Source organism: Squalius cephalus (assembly GCF_949319135.1).
Source record: "Squalius cephalus genome assembly, chromosome: 20".
Classification (NCBI taxonomy): domain Eukaryota; kingdom Metazoa; phylum Chordata; class Actinopteri; order Cypriniformes; family Leuciscidae; genus Squalius; species Squalius cephalus.
This window is the reverse complement of record NC_137141.1, coordinates 25,630,045-25,645,769: the sequence shown is the minus strand read 5'-3', so window position 1 is coordinate 25,645,769 and position 15,725 is coordinate 25,630,045. Positions and strand designations below refer to the sequence as shown.

Sequence of the window (15,725 nt, the reverse complement as noted above, 5' to 3'; positions counted from 1 at the left end):
GCCACCTTGAAAATGAAACGGGAATACAATTTTGGAGGGTTTTTTTTCTGTGTGTGTGTGTGTGTGTGTGTGTGGCCTGGTAAACCCTACATTATGGGGACAAAGATGGCAATAGAATATACAGTTAGGGGATAGAATATACAATTTGTACAGTATAAAAATATTTTTATTATGGAAAGTCAACGTACGTGTGTGTGTACAAGAAAGAATCAATACTGTTTGTGTATCACTGACTGATTTAAACAGCCTTTTTCATATATATTAATAAACAGTCTATAAAGCTATTCAGTTATTATTTTATAATTTAGTGTATTGTATATTTATTATAAATACTTTTTTTCTCAATGGCCATAGTATATATAAAAAATAAAATAAAATATATGCTCGATAAATATATTGCTGCAGATGTCACCAGTTGTTATCCCCAGCAGGGACTTCAAGCGTGGAGCTCCTCTTTATTTCTCTGAATTGAATTGAAATAACATAAAATGCATTTACGTATTTGCTTATATACAATTTATTGTTTGTTCTTGTTATATACATAGATTGTACATAACAAGAACATTGCTATTTCAGGGGTCGGAACAACTTCCAGCAGCTAAAGGGTTAAAAGTACAGCAAGACTTTGCTAACTTGTTTGTCTGCCGTAGACTGAATGGAGTCTTGAAGTAATTCTTCCCAAAGTCAAACTGTTGAAAGATAATGCAACAGGGGAAATCCATTACGGCTACCCACGATTATGTATCCAGGATGTCCCATTCAGACTGACAGTGTCCTCATGGCCAGACCCCTGAGGGCCTGAGGGGGGAGAGGGAGGTACAAGGAGGTGAAAGGACGTGCCAAGGTCAAATGTGTCTGTGGTCTTATTTTCTTCCTCTTTTGTGGGAGCAAAACACATTCCAAACAGATGGTCTCGTCGATCGCGAAAGAAAGAGAAAAAAGTCTTATTGTTACTTGTATCCTAAAGGTCCTGGGGGTCAAAGTTACTGGACAAATCTGTGGGACTGGAGTGGGAACATGAATGGCGTTGACAGGTGTTTAGTGATTATGGCAAAAAAATAAATAAGCCAGTTAACTGATGTGTAAAAGCTTTTTATGCTTTCGAATTTTTGTCTGGCCTTTTTTCTCTTTCTGTTCTAGCAGCTCCACGAGCTCAGCCTGAAAAAAGCATCTATTCTGAGGCACTTGCCTCGACGTTAGTCAGACTATTGACGCTTTCCTGTTTGATGTCTCTCCTAGCAGTAACATCAAACAATCAACAAGCAAAACCTCTCTCAGCGCTGACCGAGTGTACAAAGTATTCGTTTCATTTTTCCGAGGCACTGAAGTGCTAAACATGTTTAAAGAAACCTTCACAATGCGGCCTCCCAGGAGGTATTTCGAGGCTAAACGAGGTTAAAAGGAAGTTTTGTTGTCTCAGACAATGTTGCTATCTGTCTCAATACACGATTTCCCTTTCAGTTTGCATGTTCTTTTGCCTCCAAACAATTTTCCTTCCCCTTTCATTTTTTCCCCGTCGCTCAGATCAGGCATAGACGGCTGTTAAGTGGCAGTCAAACCAAGAAGCACCGAGTGCAAAACCGCCGTTCAGTAAAATAACCTTGCCAAAGGGTCTTTCCCCCCCCACCCCTAACGCACATAGCTGGCTCCATCTTTGTGTATTGAGTGAGTTAAATCAATGGCAAAATGTTGGCACTTTACACAGGACAGTGACCAGGAAGCCCTCCCCCGTGTGATTGACACTTGAAACGTGTGCGCGGACTGAGCCAGGGGCGCTGCTCCACGCTTGAAGTCTCTGCTGGGGATAACAACTGGTGACATCTGCAGAAGGGGCCGACAGAAAGGCAGTTGAAAGCCATGTTTGTTGCCTTGGCCCGCTCAGATCTTCCTGCTTTTATGAAGCCTCCTCCCCCCCACCCCCCTCCTCTGCTTTAATATTATGATTCAGCACCTGGCTCTTTTGAACCTTGCTTCAAAACTTCAAAAGAGGAGGGTGGCATTAAACAACATGAAATTGGTATGGAAGGGGGACGACGGTAGGGTGTTGGCAGTAAGGGCCGAGAGGGCGCCGGGGACGCGGGTCGGATGATTGAGGTAAAAGGAAGAAGGATGCTCCGGCGGCTTGATTTCGCTCTCATCATCTTAGCGGGGATATTTCTTTTCATTTTTTTTTGTGGCCACCGCTTCTCTGCCATCTTTAGAGATGTGTGCCATTACCGTTTTTGTAACATCAGATAGCGGTCGGGCATAATGAGGGTTTTGAATACGGGGCCGGTGGGCTAATGCATACACAGTTGTAGGGATAATAGAGACAGAAACTGATATGGGTGTGTCTGCCAAAACCAAATACGGGATGCCGTATTTGTAAATGACTGAGGAAAATGGCAGTGGGAAAAAATAATGGAATGGCACACTTTCGTCTCGCTGCCTTGACCATATAGTGCTTATAACTGCTGTTGGCTGGTCGCAAAGTGTGAGAGTCTGCTGTACGAAACTGTCCCAAACTGTGTACACTTTAAGGGCAAAGTTCACCCATCATTTACAGTACTCACCTTCATATCTTTCAAAACCCCTTTTTTTCTTTTAGTTTTTTCAGCATAACACAAAACAAGATATTTTACATAATGTTCATGCTGCTCTTTTCCGTACAATTAAATTGAATGGGGACCATGACAGTCAAGCAATATTTTCAGTGAATTATGGCTGTACCTCACACATAGGTATCACACAGCTTTAGACTGCACAATATACCGGTATTGACAATAATTGTGACAGTTAAGCAAATGAAATATTGATTTCATGTTTATACATAAATGATGATAATTCAGCTTTCACGTTGCCACTGTGAGGATTAATTTTTTAATTTTTTGGATTCTGTAAAAAAAGTTGGCAAACATCCAAGTCCGCAGGAAATGCCAATCAACAGTGAGTTCTTATTGTATGCTTTTTTTTACAGTTATGGTTGCAAACTCTCTCTCTCTCCCTCCCTGCACTTGCATTGGCCAATAAGAGAAAACACTAAATAAAGTTAAAGATGAATGACAGACAGACAGACAGATAGATAGATAAATACGCCTTCATCAGGCTTTTTTTTGTTTGTTTTTGAGGTTAATCAAAAATATTCATATGGTGACAGATGGAATAAGTTAGGTTACCCTAAAGTCCATTATTTCACCAGAGACTTTAGCTTAATAAAAATTAATATACATAGGAACTGTTTAGAGAATTTAAATGAAATACTATTTCAATATCAACAGTATACTACTAAACTAAATATCCTGCATATTTTAACAGCATTAGCACTGGGAAGTTACTGTAAAATTAATTAAAGGCACACATTACACCGGCCTCCATTCAGCCAAACTGCAAATTCTTTTGACGCCACTTACCCTTGATACTCACTTTAATAGTGATCTTTATTGTGGCAAGATCTGAAAAGTCAAAAGCAATTGCTTCAGCTCAGCGCTATTAAAGGAAACTCTTTCTTTCCACCCGATCCCTGCACCTTGCTCTCAGACCTGCTGTAGCCATGACGCCCTGAGCTGACCATAAAGGCCCTGGGTAACATTGAGTCAAGGACGCTTAATGGATGCTAAAGCACAAACAACGGAGCTCCAAGCATGCCAGAGCAGACCTAACCTGGGGCATAGACATCAAAATGCAGGTTGGAGATTTGACATTCCTGCAGGCACTAAATGCCTCGCCAGTGATTTGAAAAAAAAGAAAAGAAAAAAAAGAAAGGAAAAGTCAATATCCCCCTCCTGTTTCTAAACGCTCACTATCTGATGAGCACGGGTAATGCAGATCTGATTCTGCTGTGACAAAAGGGCCGCGCTAAGGACAGCCTGAAATGTCTCTCTCGCTTTTTTCCATTTCCTCTAACTCGCACACTCCCGCTCTGTTTTTGTGTGTGTGTGTGTATACGCTCGCACAAATGCTCACCACTCTTTGAGCCCTTTGATAATAATAACGACAGTGGGAAAGATTATCACAGTTGGCCACTCCTGAACTTCAAGGTTAAAGGAGCACTGCAATTGTGGCTTTGTGTTTACCAAAGAAAGGCTAATGATGAATTAATTAGCTATGGACTACGTTTGCTGTCTCCGCATCTATCTGAGGACCTTTCACATCCTCTAAGTGGAAGAATGCTTTCATAAAGAAACGTGAAGCACTTGTACTGTATGTAATGTGCTTAATATAAACCCCCCTTATGAATATACATTCCATGAATTAGCATTTCTTCTAATCAAATGCGCTATTAGCATTCTTACCGACTTTGAGGGTTAAAGACATTGAAATGTCATGTTATTTACTAGCTTTATTTTTCTCACTGTAATAACTAATGGATTTTAATTTAATAACAGCAAAAGTTGTAAGTCCTAACTCAATTTTGAATGTTTAAAGGATGGGGTATCAAAGACCATTCACATATTGGTATTTAATACCCTGTTAATTAAAGATGTAATGAATTGAATTCATGTTTTAGAATAGAGAATGACTTACAGCTCTTTTCCAGTCCTATAGATTCACTTTTCATAATTTTTCACTGCCTTTTTTCTATCACATTGTAAAAGGCTTTTTATTTTCATTGTTTACATTTTCATCACACACTTTTGTTTTATTACGAACAAATGCAAATTCACACAAGTCAACAAAGGAATATTCCAGGTTCAGTACAATTTAAGCAATCACTTGTGGCATAAAAATGAATTACAGTAAGGTTACAATAGAAGTACGAAGGAAACAATCGATAAAATTAAATGACTCCAGATTTTAATAATATTGCCACAAGCTGTAAACAATATGTGTGCTAACATGATTTTAGTATGAAAAAAATCCTCATAAATTTTTTCTGCATAAAGTTGTTTCCAATTTTACTTTGTTGCCATAACGTAATGCCAAAGATACTAAAACAACCATAAAACTGGCAAGAATGACTTCGCTTAAAGAATACAGAGGTTTTACCAGAATATGTAATATTATTACTTTTATAAAATTAATTATTTCCGCTCTAAATGACTTATTTTTATGACTTTCCATGACTTTGCCTCCTTCATTTTGAATTTGAGGTATAGTGTGAAGGTGGTCAGGACTAAAAAAGAAAAGAGAGAAGATCTAAAACATGAGAAAACGAGGCGTCTGGTGTTTCCCTGAACAGTTTCAGGTCTCCTTCAGTGGACTGGCAAGTACAGGGACATGGGGTGGACAGTTTGATGGATAAATTACACACGAAGTGGAACTTAAAACCTGCTGTAGCAGACTCATACTGAGCTCTCGCATGCTGGGATGAGGGCTAGAACAATCGCAAAGGCACAGTGAGCAGGTCTCTCTCTCTCTCTCTCTCTCTCTCTCTCTCTCTCTGTCTCTCTCTCTCTCTCTCGCTCTCTCTTTCGCTCTCTCTCTCTCTCTCTCTCTCTGTCTGCTCAGCCATCGGCCAAAGCTAACCTTCATTTACCTTTGCCTTGGGGGAATCTGGAACAATGCAGCAAATTGGAGTTGAAAAAAAGTTTGGGTGAAAAAAATCTGGATTCCTATGGTAAAAATTACGAGGCATCACCAAACCCTTGCTTTAGTTCAGGAGCTTCTATTTCAGTTGAACAAACTGCAATTTTAGTGCAACCGTGTTTGATGGAAGTTGAGCTTGAGAATAAAAGGTCAGTAAGGTAAAACTTGAAAGGTTGGAGCGCCTTATCAAAATCTCCCACACACAGCAGTTCACTATTAATATGAAGTAGTTTTTTGCATATTTTTCCAGAAGTCTTATCTTAAAAACTGGAGAAAATGTGAGAAAGTGAACCGGAATAAAGAAGTTAATTAAAAGTTATGCTATTTAATTGAAATGTGTCATTTCATTCTGCTCCTTTGAGACTGTCCTTGGAATCTTTTATTCGTAAAATAAGACGACACTCAAGTATGATGCATATCAAAACAAAACAGAGATGCTTTTGAAAATGCCTTAAGCATATCCTTGTAAGTATTTGTATGGATGCATTTCTCTAGTGCCAACAGCACACAATGATGCTTTGTCTTGAAGCCTTGAAAAGAATTTTCTAAGAAATCTTTTATGTTTTCGCATTTTGTGGATTTTTAGCAATGTGGTGTTAGGATTTCTTAAGCCAACAAGATGAAAGGAGTGAAATATGTACAAGAGAAAATTAAGTCCATATCAATGCCTATATTAATAAAGGGATACAGGACAAAAAATACGATGTATTAAAACTGATTTTGAAACATCACACACACACACACACACACACACACATATTACACTTTACAATAAGGTTTCATTTGGTAACAGTTAACTTTAACAGTGAACAATACTTCTAAAGCATTTATTAATCTTAAATGTTCATTTCAGCTTTTTACTAATACATTTTTAATATCAAAAGTTGTATCTGATAACATTAGTTAATGCACTGTGAACTAACATGGACATTTTAATTTATTAACATTAATAAAGGGCAAAAATTGCTATAAGAATATACAGTATTGTTCATTGTTAGCTTATGTTAGTTGTAGCATTAAGTGTTAACAAATGAGACCTTATTGTAAAGTGTTACCGTGTGTGTGTGTGTGTGTGTGTGTGTGTGTGTGTGTGTGTGTGTGTGTGTGTGTGTGATTTATTAAGCCTAATTTAATAAGCTTTTAAATAAAAAAGTTAGAGTTTTGATTAATGTATTATCTATATAATCAGAAATATATTTCTAATTTAAAGGGATAACTCAGGTTTGGAACAATACTTAGGTCTGTAAATAATGACAGAATTATGTGCGTGTGCGTGTGCGTGTGTGCTTATGTATGCTTTCCAGTGAAGGGTGTCATTATAACTGAGCTGAGGGAGGTAAAAAGTGTTAGTTACAGTTGCCCCGACCTGTACTCTAATGAAAAGGGGTCACAGGGTCAAACTGATAGTGCTGCCCCTCATGTATAAATATTTTACTCCATGTGAATCCCATCTTTCAGAGCTCAGGACACGCTGACTGAAGGTTTCTTCAGGGCGAGGCCACAGGTTGACGGACATGCACAAAAAAAACAGCCCACCAAACAAAGGCCATTCAAGTTGAGTGGAAGACAAGGCCGTCGACTTTGGTTTCTTCATGCACGGGCAGAAGTATTAAAACGGGTGAAAGCCTTCAGTGACAGAGACTCTGAGCGCTGATAATGTGAGACTTTGTTCTCTTAATCATTGTGGAGAGAGTGAGAAAGTCACCGGCGTGTCAGGGTCGAGGGCAAGCCTGTTCGGAGGAGCCGTACGAGGACTGTACAGTAACATGAAGCAAGATTTCAAATAAAGATAATCAACGTTTTCAGCATAGACCCTATTGTGACGGGACACATCCTGTCTCAATCGTCAATAGAGGTGTCAAAATGCAAGACAATGCGCAAGAAGTGAAGGAGGGAAACAGTAGCTCCTTGTTATTGTGATGGCATGTAACATGAGCTTCTTAGAAGACTTCTTCTTTCATCTGAGCTACAGATCTTTTCTCATGCTGCCCTCCCTCCCACGAGGGGTCGAGAGATTCAGAGCGCACCAACAGGAGGAAGACCCTTCAGGTGTGCTGTTACTAAACGGACACATTTGCCTTGGTTTCACCTGTGACCAAAAGCATTTTGGATGTATTTTGAATGCAACTTCCATAGTAATTTATTGGGTGTCTTTTACAATTACGTTTAAGTATCATTTTGGGTAAAACACACTGTGGCAGAATCTAAATTTGGTCAGTAATCAACTGCCTCCTTTTCAATTTATAAATTGGAATATGAATGGAATTGGCCACACCCAACAGGAAGTTGAAAAAAGGAATTTCCTAAATTGCAATTCAGAGAATTGATGAGTTGATGCATTCTGGGAAATGAATGTTCTTCCACCTGGTTCACAAAAGTTGATTTTTATTTCAAAAATATTTGATCTGAATTAAAATACAAATATATTTGTATGTCACACCTAAAAATGACTTTTATACTAACTGTGCTATGTTAGTAAAAAAAAAAAAAAAAAAAAAAAAAAATCCCCTTTCTTTACATTTCAGGTAATTGTACTTCCTTAGATTCACATTTAGATTTTTTTTTTTTTTTTTTGGTGGAACAAAATGTTCAAATTGCTCTTTAACAAAATGCATTATCACTGCCTATCAAGCTGAGGTGTCATTTTGCTTTGCTTATTAAAATGCAAATCTAATACAAAAAAGTACCATTTGAATACTCTGACATTAAATCTGTTATAATAATGTTAATGTAAAATACATTTGGTCATGTTTCATCTTGTTTAGGCCACAACTACCATTGGTGATTCCTATATAAAAAGAAAGAAAGAACATAACTAAAATAAAATTTAGATAAATAAAAAATAATTGTACATAGCACCCTTTTGTAAGACTTTTTCAATTTAAGGGTTCTCTTTGTTTGTTGTGTAAAATTGTAACTCCAACAATTATTTCTTCAGTTAATGTCTTGCAAAAGCAAGATTGCTCCTGATTCTAACATCTATGTAAATCTAAATGAAAATTATATGATGAATATGCTACATGTTTGTCCATCATGAATACACTTCATTAGAGACAACATCCAGTACTGTGAATGAAAGGAGGGCAGTATTTGTGAGTGGAATATATTTTAGCGAAGTTATTATCTCAAAGCCTCACTGGCTGAGGTGAGGAAAGCTTTCAGTGTAATTTGCTCTTTCCGCTAGCCAGTTAATGTACCTGCTCTGTGGACGGAGAACTGCAGTGTATAATTACCACTGCATGCACTCTGCTTACTAGCATGCCAATTATTCTCACCAGTTAGTCTAGCTCATCTAATCATGTTTTTTTTGTTGTTGTTGTTTTTATTTATTTATTTTAGTTTTTTTTTTTTTAAACGATCTGTTTTTTAAAAAACCTGTTTTTACTCAACCAGCATTTTCATTTTTCTACATCTGGGCCACTTTGCTAATCAAAAGTATTCTACACGTGTTGCTGTTGTCTAAACGATAGCACTGATGCTAAGTGCAGCTAGCGCATTTCTCATTGCTCAAAGCCACCTGTTTGATGGAGAAAAGAGTGGCTTGTTTCTTCCTAGTTGCCCAGTTAATTGTTAAATTTACATCTGTGGCACCAACAGCTAGATATTAAAATCTTAGCTACATTTGAAAAGCCAAAACAGAGAATGCGGACCACGATCAGATGTTGTAGCAGACGGAGAATGTGCGCACGCTAATTTGTCGGGGTCTCTTTTGCCCGGAGCGTTCTATCACTTAGCACCAAGCTGTTCTTCTCTTGTCGGAAAAGAACGGGTTAAAAATAAATAAGCATGTCACAGTGTGTCACAACAAACAGATGAAGGGAAGAAGGGGGAAAAAAAAAACATGAAGCAAGACGCAAATTTGGCTCAAGAGCTGTTCAGGGGTCTCCCTCTTGGTCTGAGCGTTCTTGCGCTAATTCGTGTGAGGGGAGTGTAATCATGACAAACATTTCTATCATTACCAGGTAATACGAGTTAATCGTTTGGTTTACACTCTCCGGCTGACATACCATTAGAGACTGAGCAGACACTGTAACTAGAGCATTAATAAATTCAAAATGTGCCTATTAGGATGACAGCTTTGGAGGTGCAAAGGAATAACAGTTATCACTTGGCAGAGGCTGATCTCGCCCCATCTGCTGAGACTTTGCATATATTTTCAGCTTCCTGAGCAATGATTAGGGCTGTCAGAACCTCTTTAACCTTCTAACTGCTGGTCCCAACTGGCCCTAATTAGAGATTAATGATTTCTAAAGACACAGGCTGTGATGGAAACTGCCTCTGCTGTTTATGTACAAATTAAGCACCAATTACTTTGAGCATCGGTGCCACTATTGACGTGCGGCTGAAATATCAGATGCGGAAAAGGCCAATCGCGAGACTACAAATGAAACCGCTTCCGTTTGTTTCACCAGTAGAGTCGGATGAGTCAGGATGCCGGTGACATACCTTTGGACGCCTCGAAAGACATACCCAGACCCGCTCAAGAGCCCGGATTCCCATGAAAACGACCAGATCGAGCCGCCGTTTCACAAGGCCCTTTTCCAACGGTCACAAAAGTCATTAAATCAAACTATGCGCAACTATTTGATCTCGTTCTCAGATTGCCGTCCAAAGGCGCTCTCCAACAATCAACCAAGGTGCTTCTTTCATCTAACAATACTCTCTGAGTGCTCTCCACTCATCAGGAGCAAGTAAACAGTGCTAGTATTGAAAATCACGGCAAAAGATGTGATTAATCTTTCATCAAAATCTCTCTTTTATTCCGCTTTATGATATGCAATGTCTGTCATTCCATCATTGAGGGAATGTGGAATATCTATAAAATATTTAGAGTGCATTTGCTTCCTTTTTGTGTGTGTTGGGGCTGAAATGTTGGCTGAGCCGTTCGCTCGACTCTTTGAGGCCATCTGGAGAGCCGGCTCACGTGGGAGAAATCCAGCGAGGCTCTCTCTTGCGAGCCGCCCAGCCTGCCCAGATGATGGTAACCCCAGAGATTCAGTGTCGCACTGCATTGTGGGATCAGACAGCTCGCGGGGACGCCGAGAGAAACAAAGAGCCCCCAGCTCTTGCCAGATCAATCCGACGACATCAAAGAGGCTGACAACTACACAGCGTCTATCAAAAGTGCACCACTCCGCCTGGCTCGCAGGTTCGCTTTTTTCGGGCGGCCCTAGTTTAGCGTTTCAACTCGAGCCTCACCCCTGCGAGGATACGTCGTGTGATTTCGCGCATCTGTATTGGTGTGTGTGTGTGTGCGTGCGTGCGCAGATGCGGGTGTGAAACCGTGTAAATGTATAATAACTTCATTACGTGGATTCCTTGGGTCGCTGGGAGAATTGACATGACTGGCTCGGGTGAAAGCTGTATGACAGCTGGGACGGTGGATCAGACCACTACTTCCTGTTGTGTGATCAGGACAATTTTACACAGTGTGACTGTGGCTACATCACTCTCTGTGGACTCTTTTTAAGGTCACGATGAATTGACCCTCTTGTTCTGTATGGAGACCCCAAGACCCTTTTAATGTCTCACAAAACATACTTAACGCTTATGAGGACGTATCATAAACCCGATCTCAACTTGATTACGCGCACCAATTCATTTAAGATGAAAACAATAAAATGATTTGTATTATAACAATACAATTAATGAATAAATAAATTTGAAAAAAGTTAAAAATTTATTTTAAATTAGTATTAGTATTAAAATATTTTATTTAGATTTTTTTTTTTTATGTGATTTTTTTTTTTTTAAGGGTCACTGTTTTCAAACAGAAACAGTTAAGTTATCAGTCATATTTCTGAAAAATGCTTGTTTATTCTGTGGTTAAGGACAATTAAGTCTGAGAAACTTATTAAAAAGATCTAAGGAAATAAGAGGTTAATTTTAACATTACTATGATTATTTTACACACCTTTTACTTTTAACTGATTTCATTGTGTGTGTAAATCAAATTTGCACAGCTTTACTGAAAAAAAAAAAAGAAGAAAAAAAAAAGAAAGTTTCTGGTTCAGAAGCTACGACATTGTCTTAAGTAATTTAATATCCTGTTGACAATACAATGAAAAATAAAAGCATATTTGCAGTCACTGTAATGGTCCTGACAGAACAGGCCACATGGATGCTTTGGAAGGCAGCAAGATCAGAGTAAGACCGATCTACTCTCTTCTCTCCATGCTGATCTGCCCTTGTCAGGAGGTGTTGGCCCGAACCTCCTTAACTTGGCATGGCCTGGAAAGTCTCATGAACACACACTCCCACACACACAAGACAAAGAGGTCTGATGGCCTGCCAGCACTCGGGCACTTTTGTCATGTGTGCTCATGTGTGACGGGGTGAGATCACCCAAACCACATGCACCTGAGTCCCTTTTCTCCACTATTTATTCACACTAATCTCTTCGTTTTGGAGGATAGAGAGAGAGAGAGAGAAAGAACATCAGTCCTCACTGTAAAAATGTGGGTTTGGAGAATGACTGCAACAGTTTGCATGGTTTTATTGAGTTAAATTTATTTAAGTAAGTAAAATGTTAAGCTGCCATGACTTAAAATCTGCCATCTTTGTAACAATTACCTGATATTGAGTAACTGCAAACTGTCTGGAAAAGTATTTTCGTCCATATATTGAAAGTATGTGCTTTCATACTTTGTTGAAACATTCTAACAAATGTTTTCTTTTCATGTTCCACAGAATAAAGTAAATCCTACAGGTTGGGAATGGCATGAGGGTGAGTAAATAATGTTTTTTTTGTTTTTTAGAATCTCTAAATTCTAATGTGCAAAACACCCTGCTCTAAATTTCATTCAAACATTCAAGATGTTTCATTAGACAATATAGCAATAGATCCACTTTGTTAAAGACTCTAACTGTGAGAATCAATAAATAAATAAAAATCCGCATCAGTTAGTTTTTAAAGGGGTACTTCACTGCTGGCAAAAATGGGCTTTCGATAAAATTTGGCTGCCTATACAGTAAAAAGGTGAAAAAAATTTATATTGGTACTACATGATCAAAGAAAAAAGGCTGTTGTCCTCCCTCTTGCCAAGTAGGTAGGAAAACTTCAACACCCATAATGCACTGGGCATGTTGCGTCCAAGGCCACTCCACCAGTCTGCTATGGATGCGCTTACCAGAATCAAATACCACCTTGCTTTAGTAGGAAATACTTCTTAGCAAACATTGTCATAATGGTGTCGACTTGTATTGTTCCCAGGTGCAAGAATTCAAAGACTAAACGTTTAGCGTGAGTGAGTTACTTCCAGTGAAGGATCCAGCATGTTGTAGTCAGTGGTTAAAGGCTGCGAAGAATCGTAAATACAGAGAGAACGCCGCAATGGAAATTATGAAAAACCTATGTGTTTGTGGTCATTTATGCCAATCAGAGGGGAAAAACTGAAAGAAACTGCGTTCTGTCAGTTCTGCCCGAAGCAAAATGCCATTGCGTATAAGAAAGAAAACACCATTGTGTATAGGTAAGAAATGTTGCCATAATGTAAAATTTTTACCATAATGCTGTTGGAAGAGTAGACAATAAACCTAGTACTCTTACAATTACTGTTCTGTTAATAACCCTCTGCCGATCGGACTGTCCGTGTGCGGGCATACAAAAATGCGGAGGTATATCTGTAGTTTTCATGAAAGCCCTGGAGCTGTCAAAAGTCCTCCGTATGACGTGTTTTGCTGGCAAATAAACATGAATTTCTCGGTCCAGGTAACACAGAGAATGAGTAAACACGGTTAATTTACATATACTACAGATATTGTAACATTACGAAGCAGGTTGAAAATCGGCAAAGTTACACTTTAAACTACAGTCTCTTGTCACAGAAAACCGGATAAGCACTTTAATAGAGGTTAATTTTTTTTCTCTCCCAAAGACCCTCAAGTGCAATATATTTTGAGATTCACTCCATGAAGAATAAAACACTAACTTAATTGCAGTCAACAAGTCCTGAGTGGCCTTGGCAAGAGCACAGCGCGCTCACTCCTCTTTGAATTATTATTCCTTACGTCTTTGTTGCAAGGTAAATGTGAAATGTTTTTTGCTCATAGTGGGGAAAAGTGACCTTCATAATCTAAGGCCATTTATGGTAATTAGATTATGTTTTCAGGCAGGATTCATATGTATGCATAAAGCAATGGAGGATTGAACAATGATGGTAAAGTACTGCACATAAGGAGCAGACCCTTAACAGACTTCTCTAAATTAAGACTAAAAGCACAAGTGCCCCCTTCTCCGCGTCTTTGTAATAAGACTTTTTAAAAGCAGCTCAAACTGTGTTTTTTTCTTTTTGTCTCTAATGGATTTTTTTATTTCTCTCAAACATGCATAATAATTAAGTTCTTCCTTATTAATTATAGATGCCGTTTTCTTTCATGTGATTTTTCCATCTGAGCTCAAAGCCTGTCTATAACAGCAATGCTTTGTGTCAATGACATGCAAGGTTTGCCTGTTATTTGCACAAAGCTGCTTTGCCTGAGTCTTCCAAAAGCTTTACTTAAAGTATGGTTTCTAATAAAGTTGGGGTATTAAATCTCTGGTCAGCCAGCAATTAACATCATTGTTTCTATTCGGTCCATTTTGCTGGTCTCTTTCAGAAAAGGCATTATTGAAGACGAACTTCCCAGAAACATAATGTTTTTGGTTTTGTTTTGTTGTTTTTTTCTCCTGCCAGTGACTCACATACACTGCAGAGCATTTCCTCAGGTCTGGGTTCATCTGTAGACCATTGCTAATGGCTGCTGACAGGTCAAGGTTGGGTCAGAAGGCAATGTTTGTTGGATTTACTTTTGCCGCACACTCTTTATGCTTTAAGGTGTTAAAAGGTGAACTAAATAACAGGTGGAAACTGCAAGCATGTTATTCTATATACAGCATAAGTACTCGTAATTAGATTATATTACATTTTAAAATACTCACCATCAGACTACAGTTACCTTTAATTGATTACATGATTACATATTGATGCAGTGTGATCCAGGCAGACAAAAAAAAAAAAGAAAGATAACAAAAAATCGAATTAAAGTAACGGAAGTTATAAGTGAGTCGATGTATTTCTCCATGGTACTAACTCTGATGTGCGACTAGCGACTAACTATTTATTTCTCAAATAGATGAAGTTCAAAGAAGAAAAGAAGATGTGCCTTAGGAAGTGAATGCAGAATGCAAGCAGTCTCATTTGCAATAAGTTACTTTATAGGCTAGATTGCATGACGGGGAATTACCTGCTAATTTGTTGGGACTTTTTAAAGGTCATGCGAATGTCTAGAAGGTCACGGTGAAATGTTAAGGTGCAGGACAAACTTATTGATGAACTAATGTGGTTTTGACATCTCTTAACAAGTCATCACTCATAACAACAGCAGAAATGCATGGTAAAACTTAAGAAGAGGGAACCTGGTGTTAGACACAGGCTTAAGGTTAAATGTGGAATATATGGAGCATAAGCATTCAAACTCAAGAATGCATATATACTGTATGTTGAATAAAACTTAATATAGTCATATGTGAGATAAATGGTTAAGGTTAATGATTAACTGATATTTTAGGTATATAAATGAATATGATGAGTAAGGATACAGATGGAATAAAAAAAGGTGTGTTTTCTGATACACCACTTATTATTGACAAAATGGCAGTAAATTATTCAAAATCCACTGCCTAATTTAACCATGTATTACTGTCTTTCAGAGGCTTTTGTCTTTCAAACATATTAAAATGCACAAATTAATTCTGTTTTTTTTGTCAGCCCAACCTCTTGGACATGTACTATGCACTCTTGTATTTTTAAATCAATATGGTACAAGACTATCCTATTCAAATCAATATGATTATATTACCTGAAATGTGTAATGTAATAAATTGTTACACATTTCTAGTTAGATTATGTTTGATAAACAAATTAACGCTGTGGTCAAATCATGTTTTTTCCAACCTTTCCTCTCCCTGAGGAACTTTGAAACAATAATTCATCCCTTCATTTCATCTTGCTTAGATTACTGTAATTCAATCTACTGTGGAATGAACCACTCATCTATAGAGCGTTAGCAAATGCTTCAGAATGCTGCAGCCATGGCTGTTGACAGGCAGACGTAAATTTGAACATAACATCCTTGCACTGGCTGTCGATTGAATTTTTTGTTTTTAAATCACTAAATGGCCTAGCTCCAGGATACCTTTGTGATATGCTTTATCCTTACAATCCTTCGAGATCGATCAG

At 38.2% G+C, this 15,725-nt stretch overlaps 1 long non-coding RNA gene across 1 annotated transcript in view; it reads left to right on the top strand.

Annotated features, from left to right (window-relative positions):
• Positions 1-7,790, top strand: part of LOC307148693 — an 84,094-nt gene extending 76,304 nt beyond the window's left edge. The window contains exon 5 of the long non-coding RNA XR_013819477.1: positions 6,964-7,790. This is a non-coding gene — a long non-coding RNA (uncharacterized lncRNA). The remainder of the gene's footprint in view (positions 1-6,963) is intronic.
• Positions 7,791-15,725: the final 7,935 nt, after the last annotated feature.